The sequence below is a fragment of the Camellia sinensis genome, chromosome 3 (genome assembly GCF_055761805.1).
Source record: "Camellia sinensis isolate YWXY chromosome 3, ASM5576180v1, whole genome shotgun sequence".
NCBI classification, from domain to species: Eukaryota; Viridiplantae; Streptophyta; class Magnoliopsida; order Ericales; family Theaceae; genus Camellia; species Camellia sinensis.
In genome coordinates this window covers 90050027-90070251 of record NC_138963.1, presented here as the reverse complement: position 1 = coordinate 90070251, position 20225 = coordinate 90050027, and positions in this window count along the sequence as shown.

Here is a 20225-nt window from a genome sequence, read left to right as displayed (position 1 = left end):
AAGAAACGCAAGAAATCAACTAAAAAACTCAAGAGAAGAGGGAATTCCTGTGTCTCGTTTCATAAATTGACTCAAGAAGCTCGATTCTTGTCAATTAAACTGAAAGTGTTGTGATTTGATTTTCAATCTTAAAAGTGTTGCATCACAACTTGGATTCAACTTTCAACAAGTTCTTTTTACTATTGATCTAACTTCGCAAATCTGAGTTCAAGGTCGAGTTCGCAGTGTATTGCAAATTGATCTGAGTGTCGCACGTCTCTGATTTCCAAATTTGATCTCAGTTCTGGAATTGTTTTCGTGATCTAATCTCAACCTGGACAATCAATCTTGGGTACTTCTTGACCTGTTCTTGGTTCGATTCTCTTGGTCAAAGACTTGAGGTTTCTATTGAACATATTCAGAACTCTGGTAGAAAGTTGGGTTGCTGCGAATATGTTCTTTGATTCGATTTTGTAGTTCGAGTTTTCCCTAGATCTCGACTTGCAATATGAACAGAGGCCTCCGGTTTTGACATAGGTGTTCGCACTTCAGATTTAAATCAAAGCCCTGGATTCGACTTCGCGATTTGAATTTCAATTGGGATTCCATTTCGTGACTGAAGATCAACCTTGCTTGACTTGGTTCCTTGTTCATGCATCGACCAGCCAATCAACTGTCGTAAGTCAACTTTATTGAGTTCTTGAATTGATAGTGTTGTGAGTCCATTCTTGATTCTTGATATTTGGTGAAACAATAATTTGAGAGAGTGATAGAGAATAGAGAGAGAGAAATACTGAATTGTTCAGTTGTTGTATATCTGTATGATTACAAGGAGATTTACACCTCTCTTTTATAGAGAGGAAGAGGGACATTGGGTGCCTTTGCACCGAAAGCATAAAGAGAGAAAGGGAACAACAATTATGAAAGCATAAACATAATAATAGACTACAATGATGACTATACAATATGAATATATAATAATATACTAACATCCCCCCGCAAACTCAAGGAGGGAAAGCATCAACCAAGTTGAGTTTGGAAACAAGATCATGAAAGCGGCCAGGAGGATGAGCTTTAGTGAAGATATCAGCGGGTTGATCGACTGAAGCAATAGGAAGAAGATGAACAGTACCACAGGTAACATGCTGGCGAATGAAGTGACAATCAATCTCAATATGTTTGGTGCGATCATGAAAAACATCATTGTGAGCAATCTGAATGGCACTCTGATTGTCACAATAGAGAGGGGTAGGACCAGAGGAAGAAACACCCATATCAGTAAGGAGCCAGCGAAGCCAGAGAAGTTCCTGAGTAGTATCAGCAAGAGCTCGGTATTCAGCTTCGGTACTAGAGCGGGCAGTGAGGGATTGTTTTTTGCTACGCCAAGCAAGAAGAGAATCCCCTAAGAAGAAGCAGAAACCTGTGGTAGAGCGTCGATCCGTAGGATCCCCAGCCCAATCAGCATCGGAAAAGGCACGCAGTTCAAGAGAGGAGGAAACAGAGAAGTGAAGGCCATGGAACAGAGTGCCTTTGAGGTAGCGAAGGATGCGGAGTAGAGCAGTATAGTGGGGAGTGCGGGGGGCCGACATGTACTGACTGACAATGTGAACAGCATAGGCAATGTCAGGACGAGTGACTGTGAGGTAGGCAAGACTGCCGACGAGCTGGCGATAAAGAGTAGCATCAGAGAGAAGAGTCCCATCGAGAGGAGTGAGACGAATCTGAGGATCAACTGGAGTAGAGGTAGTTTTGCAATCAGTAAGACCAGCACGAGCCAGAAGATCGGATGTATATTTGGCCTGGGACAAATAGGAACCAGTAGAGTCATGAGAGACTTCAAGGCCTAAGAAGTAGTTAAGAGTACCAAGGTCCTTCATTTCAAACTGTCGGTGGAGAAACTGTTTGAGGTGGAGAATACCAGCTTCATCATTACCAGTGATAATCATATCATCCACATATAGAAGAAGAAGAGTGGTACCATGAGAAGTAGATCGTATAAAAAGAGCTGAGTCATAGGAGCTAGAGGTGAACCCGAAGTCATGAATGGTAGAACTGAACGTAGCAAACCAAGCACGAGGCGCCTGCTTGAGGCCATAGAGAGCACGCTGTAGTTTGCAGACCTGATGAGGTTGAAAAGTGGACCCAGGTGGAGGTTGCATGTAGACCTCCTCAAGAAGATGACCATTGAGGAAAGCATTTTTGACATCCATCTGAAAGAGCCCCCAGTGGCGAGCAGCAGCAACGGCAAGTAAACTGCGAACAGAGGTAAGTCGAGCAACAGGAGAGAATGTCTCCTCATAATCAATACCATATTCCTGGTTGAAACCCTTGGCAACAAGACGAGCTTTGTAGCGTTCAATAGAGCCATCAGAATGTGTTTTGATTTTGTAAACCCATTTGCAGCCAATTGCAGTCTTGCCAGGAGGAAGATCAACAAGATCCCAAGTATGAGCTTTGTCCAAGGCCTGGAGTTCATCAGTCATAGCTTGCTGCCAAAGAGGATTAGTACAAGCCTCACGATAGGAGGTAGGTTCATAAGTAGAGAAGGCAGCAGATCCAACAATATAATCACGAAGATGGAGAGGAGGTTGAGTTACCCGGCGTGGTCGACCCGTAGGAGGATCGGTGGGAGGAAGAACCGGTGGAGAAGGAGGTGTGGCAATAAGAGGTAGACCTTCAGAGGGAGCAGGCTGGACAGAATCAGGAGTGAGCAAGGGCGTCTCGATGAATGAAGACCCTGTATCAAAATCAGCAGAGAAAAGATCGATGGAAGGACTAGTAAACAGTACAGAAGTGGAAAGTGTGGGTAGGTGAAATGAGGAGAGCGAGGAAAACATTTGGTGTTCCCAGAAAACGACATGGCGAGAGATACGAAGACGTTTAGAGATAGGATCCCAACAGGGAAAGCCTTTATGTTCAATTCCATATCCAAGAAAGCAACAAAGACGAGAACGAGGTTCAAGTTTGGTGTGTTCATGAGATTGAAGAAGAACAAAGCAGGCAGAGCCAAAAACCCGGAGATTGGCGTAAGGAGGAGGAGTGCCATGCAGACGTTCAAAGGGAGTTTGATTAAGGATGACAGGGGTAGGAGCACAGTTGATAGTGTAAACAGCAGTGAGGGCAGCTTCCCCCCAAAAGTTTTCAGGACAGGAAGAAGACAGAAGGAGAGCACGAGTAGTGTCAAGGATATGCCTATGTTTCCGTTCAGCGTGGCCATTTTGCTGGGACGTGCCAGCACAAGAGCGATGAGGCAGTGTACCATGATGCTGAAGAAAGGAAAGGAAATCTGAATCCCGATATTCCATGGCATTGTCAGAGCGAAAAATTTTGATGACTTTAGAGAATTGGGTGTGGACCATTTGGGCAAAGCGATAATAAATGTGTTTAAGTTCAGACCGATGTTTCATGAGAAAAAGCCAAGTAAATCGGGAAAAATCATCAATAAAGACAACAAAATAACGAGATCCCCCCATAGTAGGAGTAGGGGAGGGTCCCCAAATATCCGAATGTATAAGATCAAAAGGTGCAAGGGAAACAGAAGTACTTTTATTAAATGATAAAGCAGGTTGTTTAGCAAGTTGACAGGGTATACAATCGAAATGATCGGGAATTACATGACCCAACTGTCCACTAGAAACCAAAGACTTTAAGCGATTAACAGAAATATGCCCTAAGCGACAATGCCAAAGATGAAAGGGAGATAATGAGGAAGTAGAGGTAGGAGCAGCGATCTGAGGAGAGGTAGGAACATGAAGGTGAATGAGTTCATAGAGACGTCCATGCTTACGGCCGATCCCAATAGTCTGCCCCGTCTGAGGGTCCTGTACCAAACAATCAGTAGCAGAAAATGTGACAGTTAGACCAAGTTCACATAATTGACCAATGGAAATAAGATTTAAAGTGAGAGCAGGGATATGATAAACTTGAGGTAGAGATAAAGAAGAGGTGGAAACAGTACCAACATGACGGACAGACATGAGGGAACCATCAGCAGTATGAATGGAGGGAAAAGGAGGAGATGAGGAGGAGGAAGAAAAGATAGTAGAACTGGAGGTCATATGATTACAACAGGCAGAGTCAAAATACCAAGAAGAGTTACCTGGGATTACAGACAAAGCAGTAGGAGGAGGTGTACCAGATGAGGAGAGAAGTTGTTTGAGCATGGCCTCTACATCTGTCGGAGAAAAGCGAGATGTAGACGGAGCAGGTGACTCAGAGAACTCCGCAGAGGCAGAAGCATCAGTGTGATGAGACTGATTCCCGGAAGCAGCAGCAGCAGTGTGATGAGACTGATTCCCGGAACGATGAAAGTTTCCCCGGGAAGAGCCACCGCGAGAGGAGTGGCTGTTGGAGGATGATCGGGAAGGATTGCGATAACAATCCTGTTGTAGATGACCAGGACCAAGTTTGTTGCAGTAGCGGCAGGATCTGACGGGGCAGTTGACCAGGAGATGGGTTGAAGAAAGGCCCCGATTCTGACAATAGAGGCAAGCAGTGGGCCGCTGGGTAAATGATGGCCGGGACGGAGGAGTGGCAAGAACAGAGTCCACATGATGAGTTTGAAGTGTACCAAGACGAGTCTCCTCTGAGAGCAACTCAGAAATTGCTTGTTCAAGAGTGGGCAATGGATGGCGATGAAGCAGAGAGGCACGTACGGGCTCAAAGGAGGAAGTAAGAGCCATGAGAAAGTGCACCAATCTTTGCTGGTTGCGATAGATAGTAAATAAAACAGCATCTTCGTGGTTATGCCAAGTTGGTTCCGAAAGAGCAAGCTGATCCCAAACAGAGTACATTTGAGAAAGGAAGTCATTAATGGACTGAGTGGATTCTTGGCGCATGCGATGAAGTTGGTTCTGAAGTTGATATTGATGGGCAAGACCAGTAGTCTGGTATCGTTCTTTCAAAAAATTCCATATGTCCTTTGCAGGAGTATTTACAGAGTCAAGCTGAAAGCGACCAAACTGAAGACTGATAGAGGTAATAGATGTATTACGAAACCAGGTAATGATTTGGTAATTTTTACTGTCCCATTCCTCAAGTTGGTCTTCATATGTAGCAGTATGAGCAGTAGTTTCAGTAGTGACACTGTCTTTAACCGGTTTAGTCACATCCCCGGTGACAATTCGCCAGAGCTTCTTGCCTTTGAGGAAGGAAGACATGGCTTGGGCCCACAGAACATAGTTGGAACCATTCAAAATAACGGAAATGGGATGGGAGGCATCAGGACGATCCATAATACGAGTTGAGTAGGATTTAAAGCAAGAGGAATAGACCTGTAGGAGCAAAATTAGGTAAAACAGAGTGTACCAGTGAGTCCGGAAGGTCGAAAATAGCCAGGAAAGGTATGCTGGACAGAGATGATGTCAGCAATGATGTCAGCGGCGCACGTTAGCAGGCTGCAAGAAGGAGCACGTTAGCAGGAAGCGGCAGCGCACGATAGCGGACAGGCGCAGGCGCGGCGCACGGTAGCCGTTTTGGCGCACGCGGGTGCACTTTAGTGAAGCGGCGCACGAAAGGCGCACAGTAGCAGGCGCGGCGTACGGGAGTGGTAGGGCTGACGTCAGCCGCGGTTGTGTGGGCGCGTGGAGGCGCGTGGCGGAAGCAAGGTGCAACAGATGGCGCGTGCGGGCGCGTGTGAGAGTGGTGGCGGAGGTGGTGACGCGCCGAAGACAAAGGTGGCGCGTGAGGGCGCGTGGAGCGTGTTCTGAGGACGGGCTTGGTGCCGTTGGAATCGTGAGGAAATTCCGAGCGGTTTGATGTATGCCACTGTGTACGGGACTAAACACCAAAATCGAAAATTGCCAGAAATGCAACACTGGGCTCTGATACCATGAAACAATAATTTGAGAGAGTGATAGAGAATAGAGAGAGAGAAATACTGAATTGTTCAGTTGTTGTATATCTGTATGATTACAAGGAGATTTACACCTCTCTTTTATAGAGAGGAAGAGGGACATTGGGTGCCTTTGCACCGAAAGCATAAAGAGAGAAAGGGAACAACAATTATGAAAGCATAAACATAATAATAGACTACAATGATGACTATACAATATGAATATATAATAATATACTAACATTTGGCATTGATTCCTATTCTGAAATACTGCTTGAGAGTACTTTTGAATTCGGTGACATTGAGTTGATTATTGATAGTGAAATTGAATCTGGGTGACAGGAATTGATCTCTGCTATAGTGTCCATTTATTCTTTGGGTTTGCATTGAAGGGTTTGTACTACTTTGTGTTATTTCGTTGAAATTCTGAAATTGGTCTTGAAAATCGCTCAACGAGGTAGGGTTCATAAAGGTGGTCGTGGTAGGCTGTATGCTCCGAATTTGGGTGAAGAAATCGAGATGAATCCCTTAATTGAAAGGAATATTGGAAACCAAAATCAAAGGAATGAGATTAAAGAGTTAAAGTTCACAAATAACTACCTTGGTTAGAAAAGTGAAACATTTGCAACTTCGAGTAATAGTTCCAAGCATCATTAGCTTGATGATTCATTCAGTGCTTCGCATAGGTATAGAGCATATTCACATGGGTTTGATTCTAAATGGAATTGCACCGTAAAGTATTTAGTGTTTTCCAAATTCCATAGAAGTTACGTTTTGAATGTATTCGAGGAATTGTTGAATATAATTGAGAGTCATTTGGAGTGTTATAATGTACCGGAAACATGTAAGGTGAAATTAGTCTTTCAAAGCCTCAAAAGTTGTACCTTTGATTGGTGGAAACAATTACAAATTGGTAGGCAAAGAAAAGATCAAGAAAATATTAGAGAGTAGAAGAAGAAGAGGAAGAAGCTCAAGGAATACTAGTCGTAAGTTAGTATTATTTCACACTAGTTGATGGTGGTTGTTTGGGATTCATCGTTATTAATTCATGCTGGTCATTATCGGTAACAAACCCATTGAGTCTATCTTTAACTCATGCACTAAATATATATATATATATATTAGTAGTTAACCTGTGCAATGCACAGATTAATTTTTTTTTTCTTTTTAAATAATATTTTATAAAATTAAATTAAATTATTTATATATGCTTATATATAAATTATTTTTAGAAACATGTTGCAATATATGTATTATAAAAGAATAATATATATCTATGTATACATATATATAGAACTATTTAAAAAATATATTATGAAATATGCAATGCAATTTTCTTTCTGTTAAATTATGAAAGTGTAGTTTAAATATATATATATATATATATGATACTTTTGTAGTTAATTTCAATACAATAAAATAAACATTCATTTTAATATTAAAAATAATGATTAAATTGGAGAAAAAAAAGTAATTTAAAATTAAAGAATAATTCTAATTATTTATTTTGATAATCTTAATCTTATCGTTCTATAAAAGTGTTATTCAAACAAATATATATAGTAATTTTATTTCAATTATTTATGTGCATTTTGATAATCTTAGCCCTATTGTGCTATAAATGTGTAACTAAAAAAAATATATAATAATTTTATATGATATTAAATTATAACATAGGAAAATAAATTGGCATTAATAATAATAGTTAAATTGGAAAAAAAAATAGTAACATACAATTAAAAGTGATTCTATTTATTTATTTATTTTATTCAGTTGGAAATATTAAAAAAAAAAAGTAAGTATGGAAGTTATAAAAAATTATTTTAAAAATTAAATATAAGTATGTTGCGGTTAGATTAAGAAAAAATAGATAGATTAATTATGTTGACTATTAATTTTTCTTTAATATCTATTTTAAAACTATTTATTAGGAAAGTCCAGTTTAAATTATATATGTGAAAAATAAGTATTTCTCAAATAGAATCTATATAAAATTAGTTATTAGAATTGAAATTGAGTTTGTGTAAAACTTTCTATGTAAATGGAAAAGGCATGGCATTATGACTTAAAAAAACTTTAGAATGTGTATATATATGAAAAATAATTATTTCTTGTCCATATAAAATTGAGTTTGCCTAGAACTTTATATGTAAATGGAAATGGCATAGTGATGTGGCACTCTTAGAAAAAAGTAAGATATTATAATGTGTTACCTAAATATTTGGGGGGGGGGGGGTTAGTTTTCTCTCAAAAAGTTCTAAAAGTCTATTCTTAAATTTTCATAATTTTAAAACACTTTCTTTCTTATGTGGCAACCCTCTTTGATTGTATTTCATGTTTTTTTTTTCTTTCATTTTCTAATTGTTTGATTAATTAAAATGAAAATTAATTCCATGTCTTATGGATAAAGATTTCAATTTCAAAGTTCCTCCCTATAGATAAACATATAAAAACTGATAAATAATTTAGAAAAATTAATTTCATGATCTACATATAAAAATTAAAATTAAATAATTAATTTCATGACTTAGAAACAAATATTTGAATTTTAAAGTTTCTCTCCATAGAAAAACATAAAAATAATTTATAAAAATTAATTGCATGGTCTACAAATAAAGATAAAGATTAAATAAGGGGCATTTACATGCAAGTCCCATTTTGTAAACTTATAATCCATTCAGTCCTATATAAAATTATTTGCTCCTCCAAGTCCTATTAATTTTTAATAGACCAATTTACCCTTCCAAGACCTCCTCACCAGACACTCTCTTCTCCAATGCAAAAAGTCAACACCAAACAAAAGTAGAAATTTCTCAAAATTGATAATTATAAATTTCTTAGTTTGGATAGTTTTGATAATATTTTCAGTTCATACTAGAAAAAAAAAATTGAGAAAATTCTTAGTTTTGATAATTATAAATTGAGAACATTCTCAGTTTTGAAATTGAGAACATTCTCAATTTTGGGATTAAAGGGCAAAACTTCTTTTTACCTGTACATGGGACTTATTCGTTCAAATTTTTTTTGATAGGACCTAAGCTATCACCAAATGTGTAGATAGGACTTTTAGGTAATTAACTCATTAAATAATTTATTTTTAAAAATTAAAATAATAAAATTTAGATAAATATATGATTTATTAGTCTATATCTATCAAAAACATATATATCTAAATTTTTATTTTGATTTACTCATATATTTTTTCTTCTTCCATCACATATTATTCCTTTTTACTTTTAATTTTTTATCTTCTAAAATGTCCTTATCTACAACTTCTCATCTCCTTTTAAATTCTTAACATTCACCTTACAATTTTTATTATTTGTTATTATCTATCAAGTGATAAAGATATAACTTTTTTTTTTATTGGCTCTGAATGAGAAGCGTACTAATAATGGGATGATAAAGGCTGCAGAGGAGGAGACAAAAAAAAAATATCACAAAATTAATTTTCATCATTATATTTATCCAAGGTAATAATTTGGTGTTCTTCCTTTTAGTTGTTGAAAATAGTTTGCATTAGATCATTGCGATTGTAACGCCTCGAAATAAATCAACATGAACTAGCCACCTTAATTGGCGTTTACTAAACAACATCAATAAACCTTTCATCATTGCGTGATTAATAAATGAGTTTATACAAAAGTTTCACATGCGGGTATACATTCAACGATATAAAGAGCACATGAATCTATAGCATGTGAAGCATCTAGTCTCAAAACAAATAAAATGCCCTTAAGGGCTTACATCTTCTAAGGCAATAGCCTGGTTACACAAAATGGTCTCTCGGACCCATACACGTTTAGCCCTTGGCTTACAAAAAGATTTACAACAAAAATAAGAGAGCAATTCACTCTTCACGAAATATCCACGCCATCAATTCGGCAGGATCACCACATCTTTACCTGCACCAAATCCCATAGGAGAGAGCATAAAGCCCAGTAGAGAAATACCAAACAAAGTATATACATTTATGTAAGGTAGTCAACATTGAATACATATGCAAATGCGATGCAATGCCTTTTCAAAAAGTATTCACGCCTTTCTTGAGAAACACCATGCATTTCATTAACAATTGCAATCTCGTCAATTTCCCAAATTTCCAATTTTAAATCATAAAGGGGCGATAAATACGACACAGGTAATTCCTAGGTTGGTGTCTACAAGTAGGCTCTACGAGCACTACCAATACCCCACTTTACCGGATACTAATCGGAAGGGAAGTGGTACCTCCTCCGCGCGTGTTTTCGGTCTTTCACCCCGGACACTCAGGCCAACTCATCAATTCATCTACACCTCCTAACCGGACATTACCAACGTACCCCTTAAACATTTTCCATGGTTTACATGACAACATAATCTTTATCAAAGTAAACGTTTTCCAATTCATGTCAAGATGTGCGGTAATGATAATAAATTGAATGGGAACATGATGCAATACATAATATCTCGAAACAATTCTCCATTTCAAACATCTCTACAACAATATCAATTTACTACGTTATTCATTTCTTCTCCTCAATATTATTTCACAAATGACCACACCATCAATCATAGCAATACAATCTCTATTCAAGCCCAATTCACAACAAGTTAGCCCCCTTTCAAGACTACATGGGATGCTTTTCAAACATCAACTCCAATGTTTACAATTTTCACTAACCCAGGGTGCACAACCATTTATTATTTCACAACAATACACTTTCAAATGTTAAACAATAATGTTAAAATAATAACTCATTTCTCATATACTAAGGAAATTGCCATATTTGCTAAACATATGATGAAAGCTCACTCTCTAATTATAAAGCAACAAGATGCCCCTAAACATGTTTACATCTTTCCAAAAATCCCCAAAATTTCTAGGGTTTTATGTCCAAAAACCAAAACAAACATCTCCCCCTCTTTTGAAAGAGTTTTCTCTCAAAATACCACTCCTCCTATAATGTGAATTAAAGTCCTCAAAAAGATAGTTTAAGAGAGAGAGATCAAAACCCATTTTTGAAACCCTAGCATTTATGAGACAAGACTAAACTTTCAAGATCATTAATGAAACCTTTAAATCAACCAAATCTAACATAAACATATATATAACTCAAGGAAATTTCCCTACCTCAATGTTTGATGATGAAAGAGATGGAAACCCTATCTTTGATAGAAAATCCTTTAATATTCCACTACACCAAGAGGAGCTCTAGCTTAGATCTCCAAGATTAGAGAGAAAGAGAAGGATAATCTAGACCCAAGGATAGCAAGAAATCAAGTGTTTTAGTGCTTGATGATGTTTTCTAGAGAGAAAGGAGAGTAAAAATGTTATTAGAGAGAGAGAAGTGTGAGAGAAATGAGATATAACCAGCCCTAAAAGAGAAAGAAAAACAGATCCTCGAACTGCCCAAAAGTCCCACATGTAGGACACGTGCCCCGCACGTGCGGAGCCTCATTCCCGCACATGCGGCTCCCAACCCTGCACGTGCGACCCTCCCCGCACGCACCTAGCTCCGCACCTGCATATATTGCAGTGTGCTGCCCCAATTTTCCCCTGAAATCCGCACGTGCAGCCTCACTCCCCGCACGTGTGGCTAGCCAACCAGTCCATAAAATTTTTGGTTCAACCCCCGGGCGCTCCGGACCTGACCTCACGCCCTCCGGAACAAGTGAAAACCAACATCGACGAAAACAAGAAGAAGAACAATAACTTTGTTTGAAAGGAAATAACTTATGAACGTTTCAAACCCAACGAGAGCCAAGAGAACGGAGTGAAGATGAAAGAAAAGAGAATAAAACAAGGACCCGGTCATCACAGCGATTTTTCTTTTTTTTTAAAGGCTATCATTTGTTATAGTATTTCTTCAATCCTATCTCTCAATTCAATTAGTCTCTCTTTGAAAAATTTATTTTTCTAATAATAAGGTTTAGAACCAATTTCTTATTAAATTTGTTTCTTGGTGCTTATTTTATTGAAGGATCTAGACGAGTAACATTTTCATATGATATATGAAATTAGTGAACAGAATATAATCATGGTAAAAAGGTACTACATATTTGTCGATCTCTCTGTCTCTATTATTATTAGTTGATTTGCTAAACTATATTATCAATTTAGAGTCCATATGATATATGGGTGAAGCACCAATGAATCCCAAAATGTGATCTTGTGAACTATTTAGTTCTCCATTTCTTCTTATAAACCCAAAGGTCCAATTAAAGTAAAAATTACATAAAAGAGTAGTCACATACATGTTTGGGTTTAATTTTCTAGAGATAAAAGTGGGTTTCTCTTAATGTAAAATTACACATTTGGGCAATCCGCACTATAGAGTTCTTGGATTTTTCCTCCTTCTGGAACAAATCTCACATTACGAATAAAAAATGTAACACTTCAATATAATATACTAAAAAATTCCTTGGTGCATTTTTTTCTAAACGTAACAATGTAACACTTCAAAAAAACTCATTAGTATACTTTTTTCCAAACGTAACACCTTAATGCAACACACAAAAATACTAAAAAAAATTTAATGTACTATTTCCAAACATAACACTCACAATTTCAAATTATATGTTTGCTCAAAACTTACTATGGAATTTTTGTACTTCTTTTGGAATGGTTTGAAGAATCCTACATCGTTTTTTAGGAGTGTTACACTAAAAAGTTTTTTTGGAGTATTATATTGAAGTGTTACATTTAAAAAAAGTACATTAAGAATTATTATTTTTTTTAAGTGTTACATTGAAGTGTTATGTTTGAGTATTATATTGAAGTGTTACAGTTTGAAATTATACATTTTCCCAAAGTTCACTAAGGTGTTTTTGTATTCCTTTTGAAATGTTTGAAGAATCCACACCCTTTTGGAATGTTTAAAGGATTCCATATTTCTAGTCATTTTTGTACTCTTTTTGAAATGTTTTTCAAATAAAAAAGATTCTCATATAAAAATTCATTCCAAAGTTTAATTTCCATAGATTGTGTCCATTACCTTTTTAGCACAAAAGAAAAAAAGAAAAAAAAGAAAAAAGAAACATAATAGAAATAAGGGTATAACCGTAAATCTAATTTTCAAATAATATATTAAATCTACCTTGCCAAAATCAATGGGACTAATTGGTCTATAAGAAAATCCTTGAGACTAAATGGATAATCATTCTTCAAAATGGGATTTATAGGAAAAATTTTCTATGATTTAATTCAATATCCATGACTTTAGTTGCATTCGACTATTTTTTCGTTGAGTAGCCTATATAATATTTTTGTTGGTATGTAATGATTAAAACTATCATTTGTTACATTTCTTCAAATACAATTCAAATAGTTTGTCTTCATTTTGTTTTATAAATAAAATGGATTAAAACTATTTTCTTATATAATTTTTATAATCCTATGAAGATCTTTTCTTGAGTTATTTTTTTAAATATTGTAGAAACTATGCAAGTATTATTTAAGCTATGGAGAAGAATTTATACTTCGATATGATATGCATGTGTCATTGGTAGAAGAGATCAAAGATAGAAAGTTACTGACATGATCAGCTAATGATTTGTTTGAGAAATTCTTTTTATGAGCAGGACAACAAATTTAGATTAAAAAAAATTAAAAACTACTTAGGAATTATAATTAAAGGTTAAGATTTATTCATAATTTTGTCCTACAATAATAATATACACCACTAATTTGAAAGTCTAAATAAATTTATGATAACTTTTCTGAGTTTATAGAGTTTCTCTCTTTTAATGTTTTTTATTTTTATTTTTTTTCTGCATGAGACTATAGTTTGATACAAGTTATTTATACTATACATCAAGTAATTATGATATTATTACCCCCAACAATTTTTAAAATGAACAATTTTTTTATGCATATCAAATTTTATTGTGAAATTTAGTAGGTTAATTATTGTTAACATCTATCAAGATGACCTAACATCATGGCTTATTGCCATTAAGATATAGGGCAAATTACATATACCCCCCTCGAGATTTGGCTAAATTATAGATACCCCCTGAGGTTTGAGAAATTACAAATTCCCCCCTAAATGTTATATTTGCATAAGAAATTAGGGGGTAATTTGTTATGAAATATAAACCTCAGGGGGCAAATTATTATGAAAATACAAACCTCAGGGGACGGGATGTAATTTCCGAAACCTCAAGGGGGTATCTGTAATTTAGCTAAACCTCGAAGGAGGTATATGTAATTTGCCCTAAGATTTATATAATTCAAGGTTAAGATAACTTATTTATCACACAGAATATAAATAGTCTATTCTCTCGTGCATTGCGTGAGTTATCGCTAATATTATATATATATATATATATATCAATGGGCAGGACTATGAATTGTATTCAGCCAAACCATTTCACTTATATAATCTGTTTTAACTTGGAATCGGAGCAAGTATGTCCATTATATCTTCTTCTTCTTCTTCTGCAGCAGTCTCTGTTACTGTCGTTTCTTCTTCTCCGACAGTTTCTGTTAGCCATGCCCACCACTTCGTCTCTCTAAAACTCACCTCCAAAAAATTTTTATATGAGAAGACCCAACTTCTTCCTTATCTTCGTGGCTATATTGATGGGTCCATTTCTTGCCCACCCACTAAAACCATTATTGCAGATATTTCTACGCCGAACCCATCCTACATAGCTTGGCTAATCCAAGATTGTTGAGATATGATTTATATCTCAGATTCTTTCTCATCATCTTATCATTGTTTATTTTTATCCTTATCATATAAAGTGCATAAATATAATAGAATATGTAATACAAAATATTCATTGAATCTGATCAATATATAGAAAATTGTTCTAAGTTGGTATTAGAGTCATGGCATCCGAAAAAACTTCTTCAAGCACTGCTACTTTGTTAGCAACATCACCTTCACCTATCTCTCTCAATCATGCTCATCATTTCCTCTCTCTTAAACTCACATCTTAAAATTTTCTCTATTGGAAAACTCAACTTCTCTCTTACCTACGTGGCCAACAACTATACCAATATATTGATGAGTCCCGATCATCGGCCGCACTTCCCTACGGCCCTCCCTGCCGCGCTTCAAAATGACGTCATTTTGAATTTTTTTTTCCTTCTTATTTTCAGCCCCTTTTCATTTTTGAGCCCTAGCCCCTCTAAGAGAGACGAACATAGCTAAACAATCTAAACGAGAGAGGCAACGAACGCGAGGCGACAAGAGACAAAGATAGAAAGGCGGCGATAAGGCGAGTGGAGGCGGCGACAGACGAACACAAAGGGCGACGAACGCGAGGTGACGAGAGACGAAGATAGAGAGGCAATGGTGAGGCAAGTGGAGGTGGTGAGATACAAACATAGAGGTCAACAAACTCGAGGCAGCGACGAGGTTTGTTTCTTTTGGTGTTTGTGGTTTCACACTGATTTGATTTCTACTTTTCTATCCATTTTATCATTGAATGGAACTATTTGTTGAGGTTTACTGATCCCGGAGCTTAAAAAAGTATAGGCCTTGTTTGGTTTGTGTTTCTCAAAAAATTTTGGGAAAAATTCTCTACAAATAAGTTTTCAAAAGTAATCAAACCAAACAAATTTTTCCAAAACTTGTTTGGTTTACAAGTTTTTCAAACAAATCTCTCTCTCATACACATCAAATCAATCACTTTTTCCAAAACTCTCTCTCAAAATAATTTTTCAAAACATCTTTTGAAAAAAAACCAAACCAAACAAATTTTCGTACTTTTTATTTCAAAACATGTTTCTCAAATACAAACCAAACAAGCCCATAATTTTCACTATATATATACATTTTATCATCTAATGGAATGATTTGGCTGAAGTGAGTAGTATGGAGAAAGAGAAGGGGGATAAGCAGAAGGTGGGTATGAACCAGAATTGGGAGATGGGTTTGGAGGTGGAACCTAAGGGTATCCATAGCCATAGCCAATATTCTAAGGATTGTAATTATCCATCAAATGTACACACTAACATGTTAGGGTTTTTCTACACAGATGCACAACAAAGAGAAGAAAATCAAAAGGGTTTTGTTCCTCATTTACTATTTCAAATTCAATACCCCAGCTTGGTTAATCCATTTGTTCTTTCTGTCTAATATGATTTAAGATTGTAGAGAAGAATAAAAAAGAAAAAAAACAAATTCAACACAAATTTAAAATCCAAACACATCATAATCTATTTCTTATGAGAATTGCATAAATGAATGAACAACAGAGCCCGGCTAAGTTAAAGAAAAATGAACGTTGCTATCAAGTAAAAATTGTTTCAAATCAATTACTTGTGAAAAACACACTGTTGTTAAATAAAAATATAATAAAATTATACTTATCAAGACCACAAACCAACAATTTCAAACCCTAACAAAATAAATGGCCAATTTACACCCTTACTTGAAACTAGTTTATTTCCAAAGCTAGGGAGGTTAACTTGCCTAGTGCAACTATACCACCTTTATGAATGACAAACCAAATGGTCATTGAACATCTCTAGTGGATAGCTAAAGCCTAAAATAGCTACCACTACCAAAATTGCTCTTTACTATGGCAAATTTGGCACAAGGCTTGGCAATGCCTATAACCTACCATATCATCTTTCCCAAAGAAAACACCCAATATCTATGCCAATATCTATAAAATTGCTCTTTACTTTGCCAATATAACCTACCTATAAAATTGCTCTTTACTATGCCAATATCTATGTATGTGTTGTAGTGAACAAAGTTTTGAGTTTCCTTTCATGCTTATTTCTAGGTTTTTGGTTTCTGGGTTTCAGGTCATAAAAGTGTGTTTAAAGGATCTTGATCTCTTGGAAATTTCATATTGACAGAAATGAACTCTTTAATTTTTTACACGCTTAATTAGCTACCTAGATTAGGGTTCCATGGTTGCATCTGAATTTGAATTTTGTGTTTACTTGTAATTAGGATTAACATGTCAATGGTTTCAAACAATGATGCTAGATTCTTGCAAAATAAATGATGCAGATGTGGGAAAAAAGTAGGAGTGTACATATCAAAATTAGAGGAAAATCCAGGGAGGTTGTATTTCAAGTGTGCAGATAAAATTTGTGACTACTATGCGTGGAGAGCAGTTTCTACTGGGAATGCATCAAATATCCAAATGAGAAGTAAAGCTAAAGAATGAAGATGAGAGAGGGTATGATTATGATTTTGAGAGAAACGCTGAAGTTATGAATAGATTGGAACAACTTGAGGCAAACCAAGGAGCTATGAAATTCATTATGTTTACAACCATAGTGATGGTTGGTTTTACCATGCTAATGGTGCTGCTCAAGTGAATGTAACCACTGCTTGTAGAACTTGTATTTGGTTTGTGAAGCTTTTATACGTGCATGTAAAATCCAAACAATGCTTAATTAATGAAGTTACCTATGCTATGTCAATTGTGTTGATTCTAAATATTAGTTATTTGAGAATTGTAGATTCCTAACAAAATCTGAATGAAATTGAGTGTTATTTATAATTAACAACCAACATAATGAAATTGGGTGTTATGTATATTCATAATTATAACAGAATTGTTTTCGCTTGTAATGACCAATAACAATTTAGATGACCCATTTGAAATAAGTTGTACCAATTTAATTCAAATTTAAAATTTAATGATTCAATTGACTAAATTAAAATTTAAAAGAAAAAAAATACAAAGTGCATTACACTCAGGACATCATAAAACAAATAGATGTACCAAATTACCAAATATGTATATGCATGCATTAAACAAAAGTAGGAGGCCACATACTTATCATTTGAGAAAGAATCTGTCCATCCCTATCTCAATCATACACCCAACACCCAACAAAATACCAAATATATATATATGCATGCATTTTGCTCCCAATAGTTAAACCAGTAAATCCCTATCTCAGTCATATAGCCAACACCCAACATAATAAAATTTGAATATTCTTCTCATTCATAGCATAAGAATAAAAAAATAAAATCAAAAAAGACCTAAATCCTTTCCAAACATTGTTCCCATTGCAATGAATGAGAACAACATTGCTCCCAAACATATCATTTCCAACATTGTTCCCATTGTAAAAAAAATAACATAAAAAAAGACCCAAATCCAAACAACATAAAAAAATACACCCAAATCTGAAAATATAATAACATCGTCGTTCGGTGCAAGCCTTCCAGTGATGTCCATCTACATGACTGTCAACAGGACTATGTGAGGCTTGCGACAGTTGGACTGCAAAGTGTTGAAACTAGTACCTCGAAGCAACTCCTGAAACGATGAATGAGTGCGATAGACTAAAGGCATTGACTGAGGCGTGTTATTTCCCTACAATAGTGCTAAATTTATTAAAATATTGATACAATGTATGCTACCCTTTCAATGTAATGTATGTAAGCAATTATAACTCACATCATATGTAGGATACATGACATGATGAACACTTGTACAACCCATGGCAAAAGGAAGTTGAGATTGAGATTGAGAAATATAGACACCATGAGCATGACCCTAAAGTAAACCAACATAAACAAAATAATATATGAAATGAAAAAAAATTTATCATGCATTTCATTTAAAAAAAAACACACACACACACACACACAATATGAAATATTACCTGAACATAATTACTACCCATGGCAAAAGGACGTTGAGATTGACCTTGGGGAATATAAATAGCAACATCCAATACAACCAATGCATGAAAAAATAAATAAATAAGAAAAAAAATTCACCGGACTAGATTGCAAGAAGAACCAATTGAAGATATATGGGAATCTTAGTTATCTAACAAGATTAATAAAGTAAAACAATGGTTTTGTATGAGGTTCAATTTCCTTAAGGTCTATGCATGTCAAAGGTTGCATACAATATTAAATATTACCTGAATTGAATGAATACCCAAGGCGGAAGAAGGTTGAGATTGAGCTTGGGAAAAACAAAAAGAACCACCCTACATGCATCAAAAAAGACTCAAAATAAAAAATATCACCCTACTAGATTGCAAGAATAACCAATCCAACAAGCTTAATACAAGGTTGCACACAATAGTAAATATTACCTGAATAGAGTTATTACCCATGGCGACAGGAGGCTCAGATTGACCTTCGGGAGTACAAAAAGCATCACCCTACATACGACCAATTTATTTAATTCATTATTTTTCCAACACACATCACACAAAATTGGTAACACATATCACATAACACATAACAATCACACATTACACATAAAAAATATCACTTAGTCATATGCAACTTTTTCGTGTAATTACCTGCTTAGATTGCATTCTTTTCTTCTTTGCAATAGATTTTTCAATCCCACCCTTGATCCTTATTCTTCCCTTACTAGTTGCTTGTCTTTTCTTGAGTCCCTTAGCTTGTATTGGAGAATCTACTTCATCACTCTGTGGGCATGTGCTAGTTGCGGAATTTCTCAATTCAATGACCTCCACTTGACGACAAATGTGCACACTTAATTTGTCTTCAACCATTACACTAAATTCTTCACCTTTTGAAAGTGACAAATGATATGTTTCTTCTCTTTCAGCAGTTCTACTTGGTATTACTCTAAACATATTCATCAATGACCTATATCGGTCGCTTTGATGTACTGTCACATCAGCCTTGACGTCATACCCACGACTATCTTTCACACTTTCAGCCCTTGCTTTTTTAGTCCATTATTTCAATATGTATTGTGCAGGAAGGTCTGTTGCATTGAATATATCTCTAAGCACTTCAGACAATATCGACACAATATGCCATTCACTTCAAACTTCTTGCAACTACAACTCAAAGAACCATCTCTATCAATTGTCATATTCTTATCTTTTTTTCCATCTACCACTAGTCTAATTGTGAATATGGTACTTTCACCATCATTAATAGTGCCTACAGTGGACGCTTCAATGGACTGCACGTACTCATTTTCGAATTCCTCAAAAATTGTTTTCGTGTAAATCTCTGCCACTTGCTTTAACATCAAAGTTGGAATTAAAACCCTTGGCAATTTTTGGGACAAATTATACTTGGCTTCCAATTCTTTATATCTCTTCTCATAAAGCACCCTCTAAAAATGCGCGAAAAATTCCATCAAGTTATGATCACAATTGAGATAATCCTTCAAAAATGCATTGAAGGATTCACTTCGTTCAGTAGTACTCATTCTAGCTGCCCATGAATTCATAATATATGGTCATCTCCATTTCTCCTTCACACCCAACCAATGATTGTTGCGTGCATCATACCTATCAAGCATTTGGTCCCATTGTATTCTGAATTCTTCTTCGTCATCATTGTCATGCATAAATTTTGAAAACACACCCTTCACGCCTACATCTTCGAAAAGAGAACTTACATACTTGACAACATTTTGCATCAAATGCCATGTGTAAAGTCAGTGGTTTGTATTAGGCATGACAATTGGAATGGCCTTAGCCATCATAGCA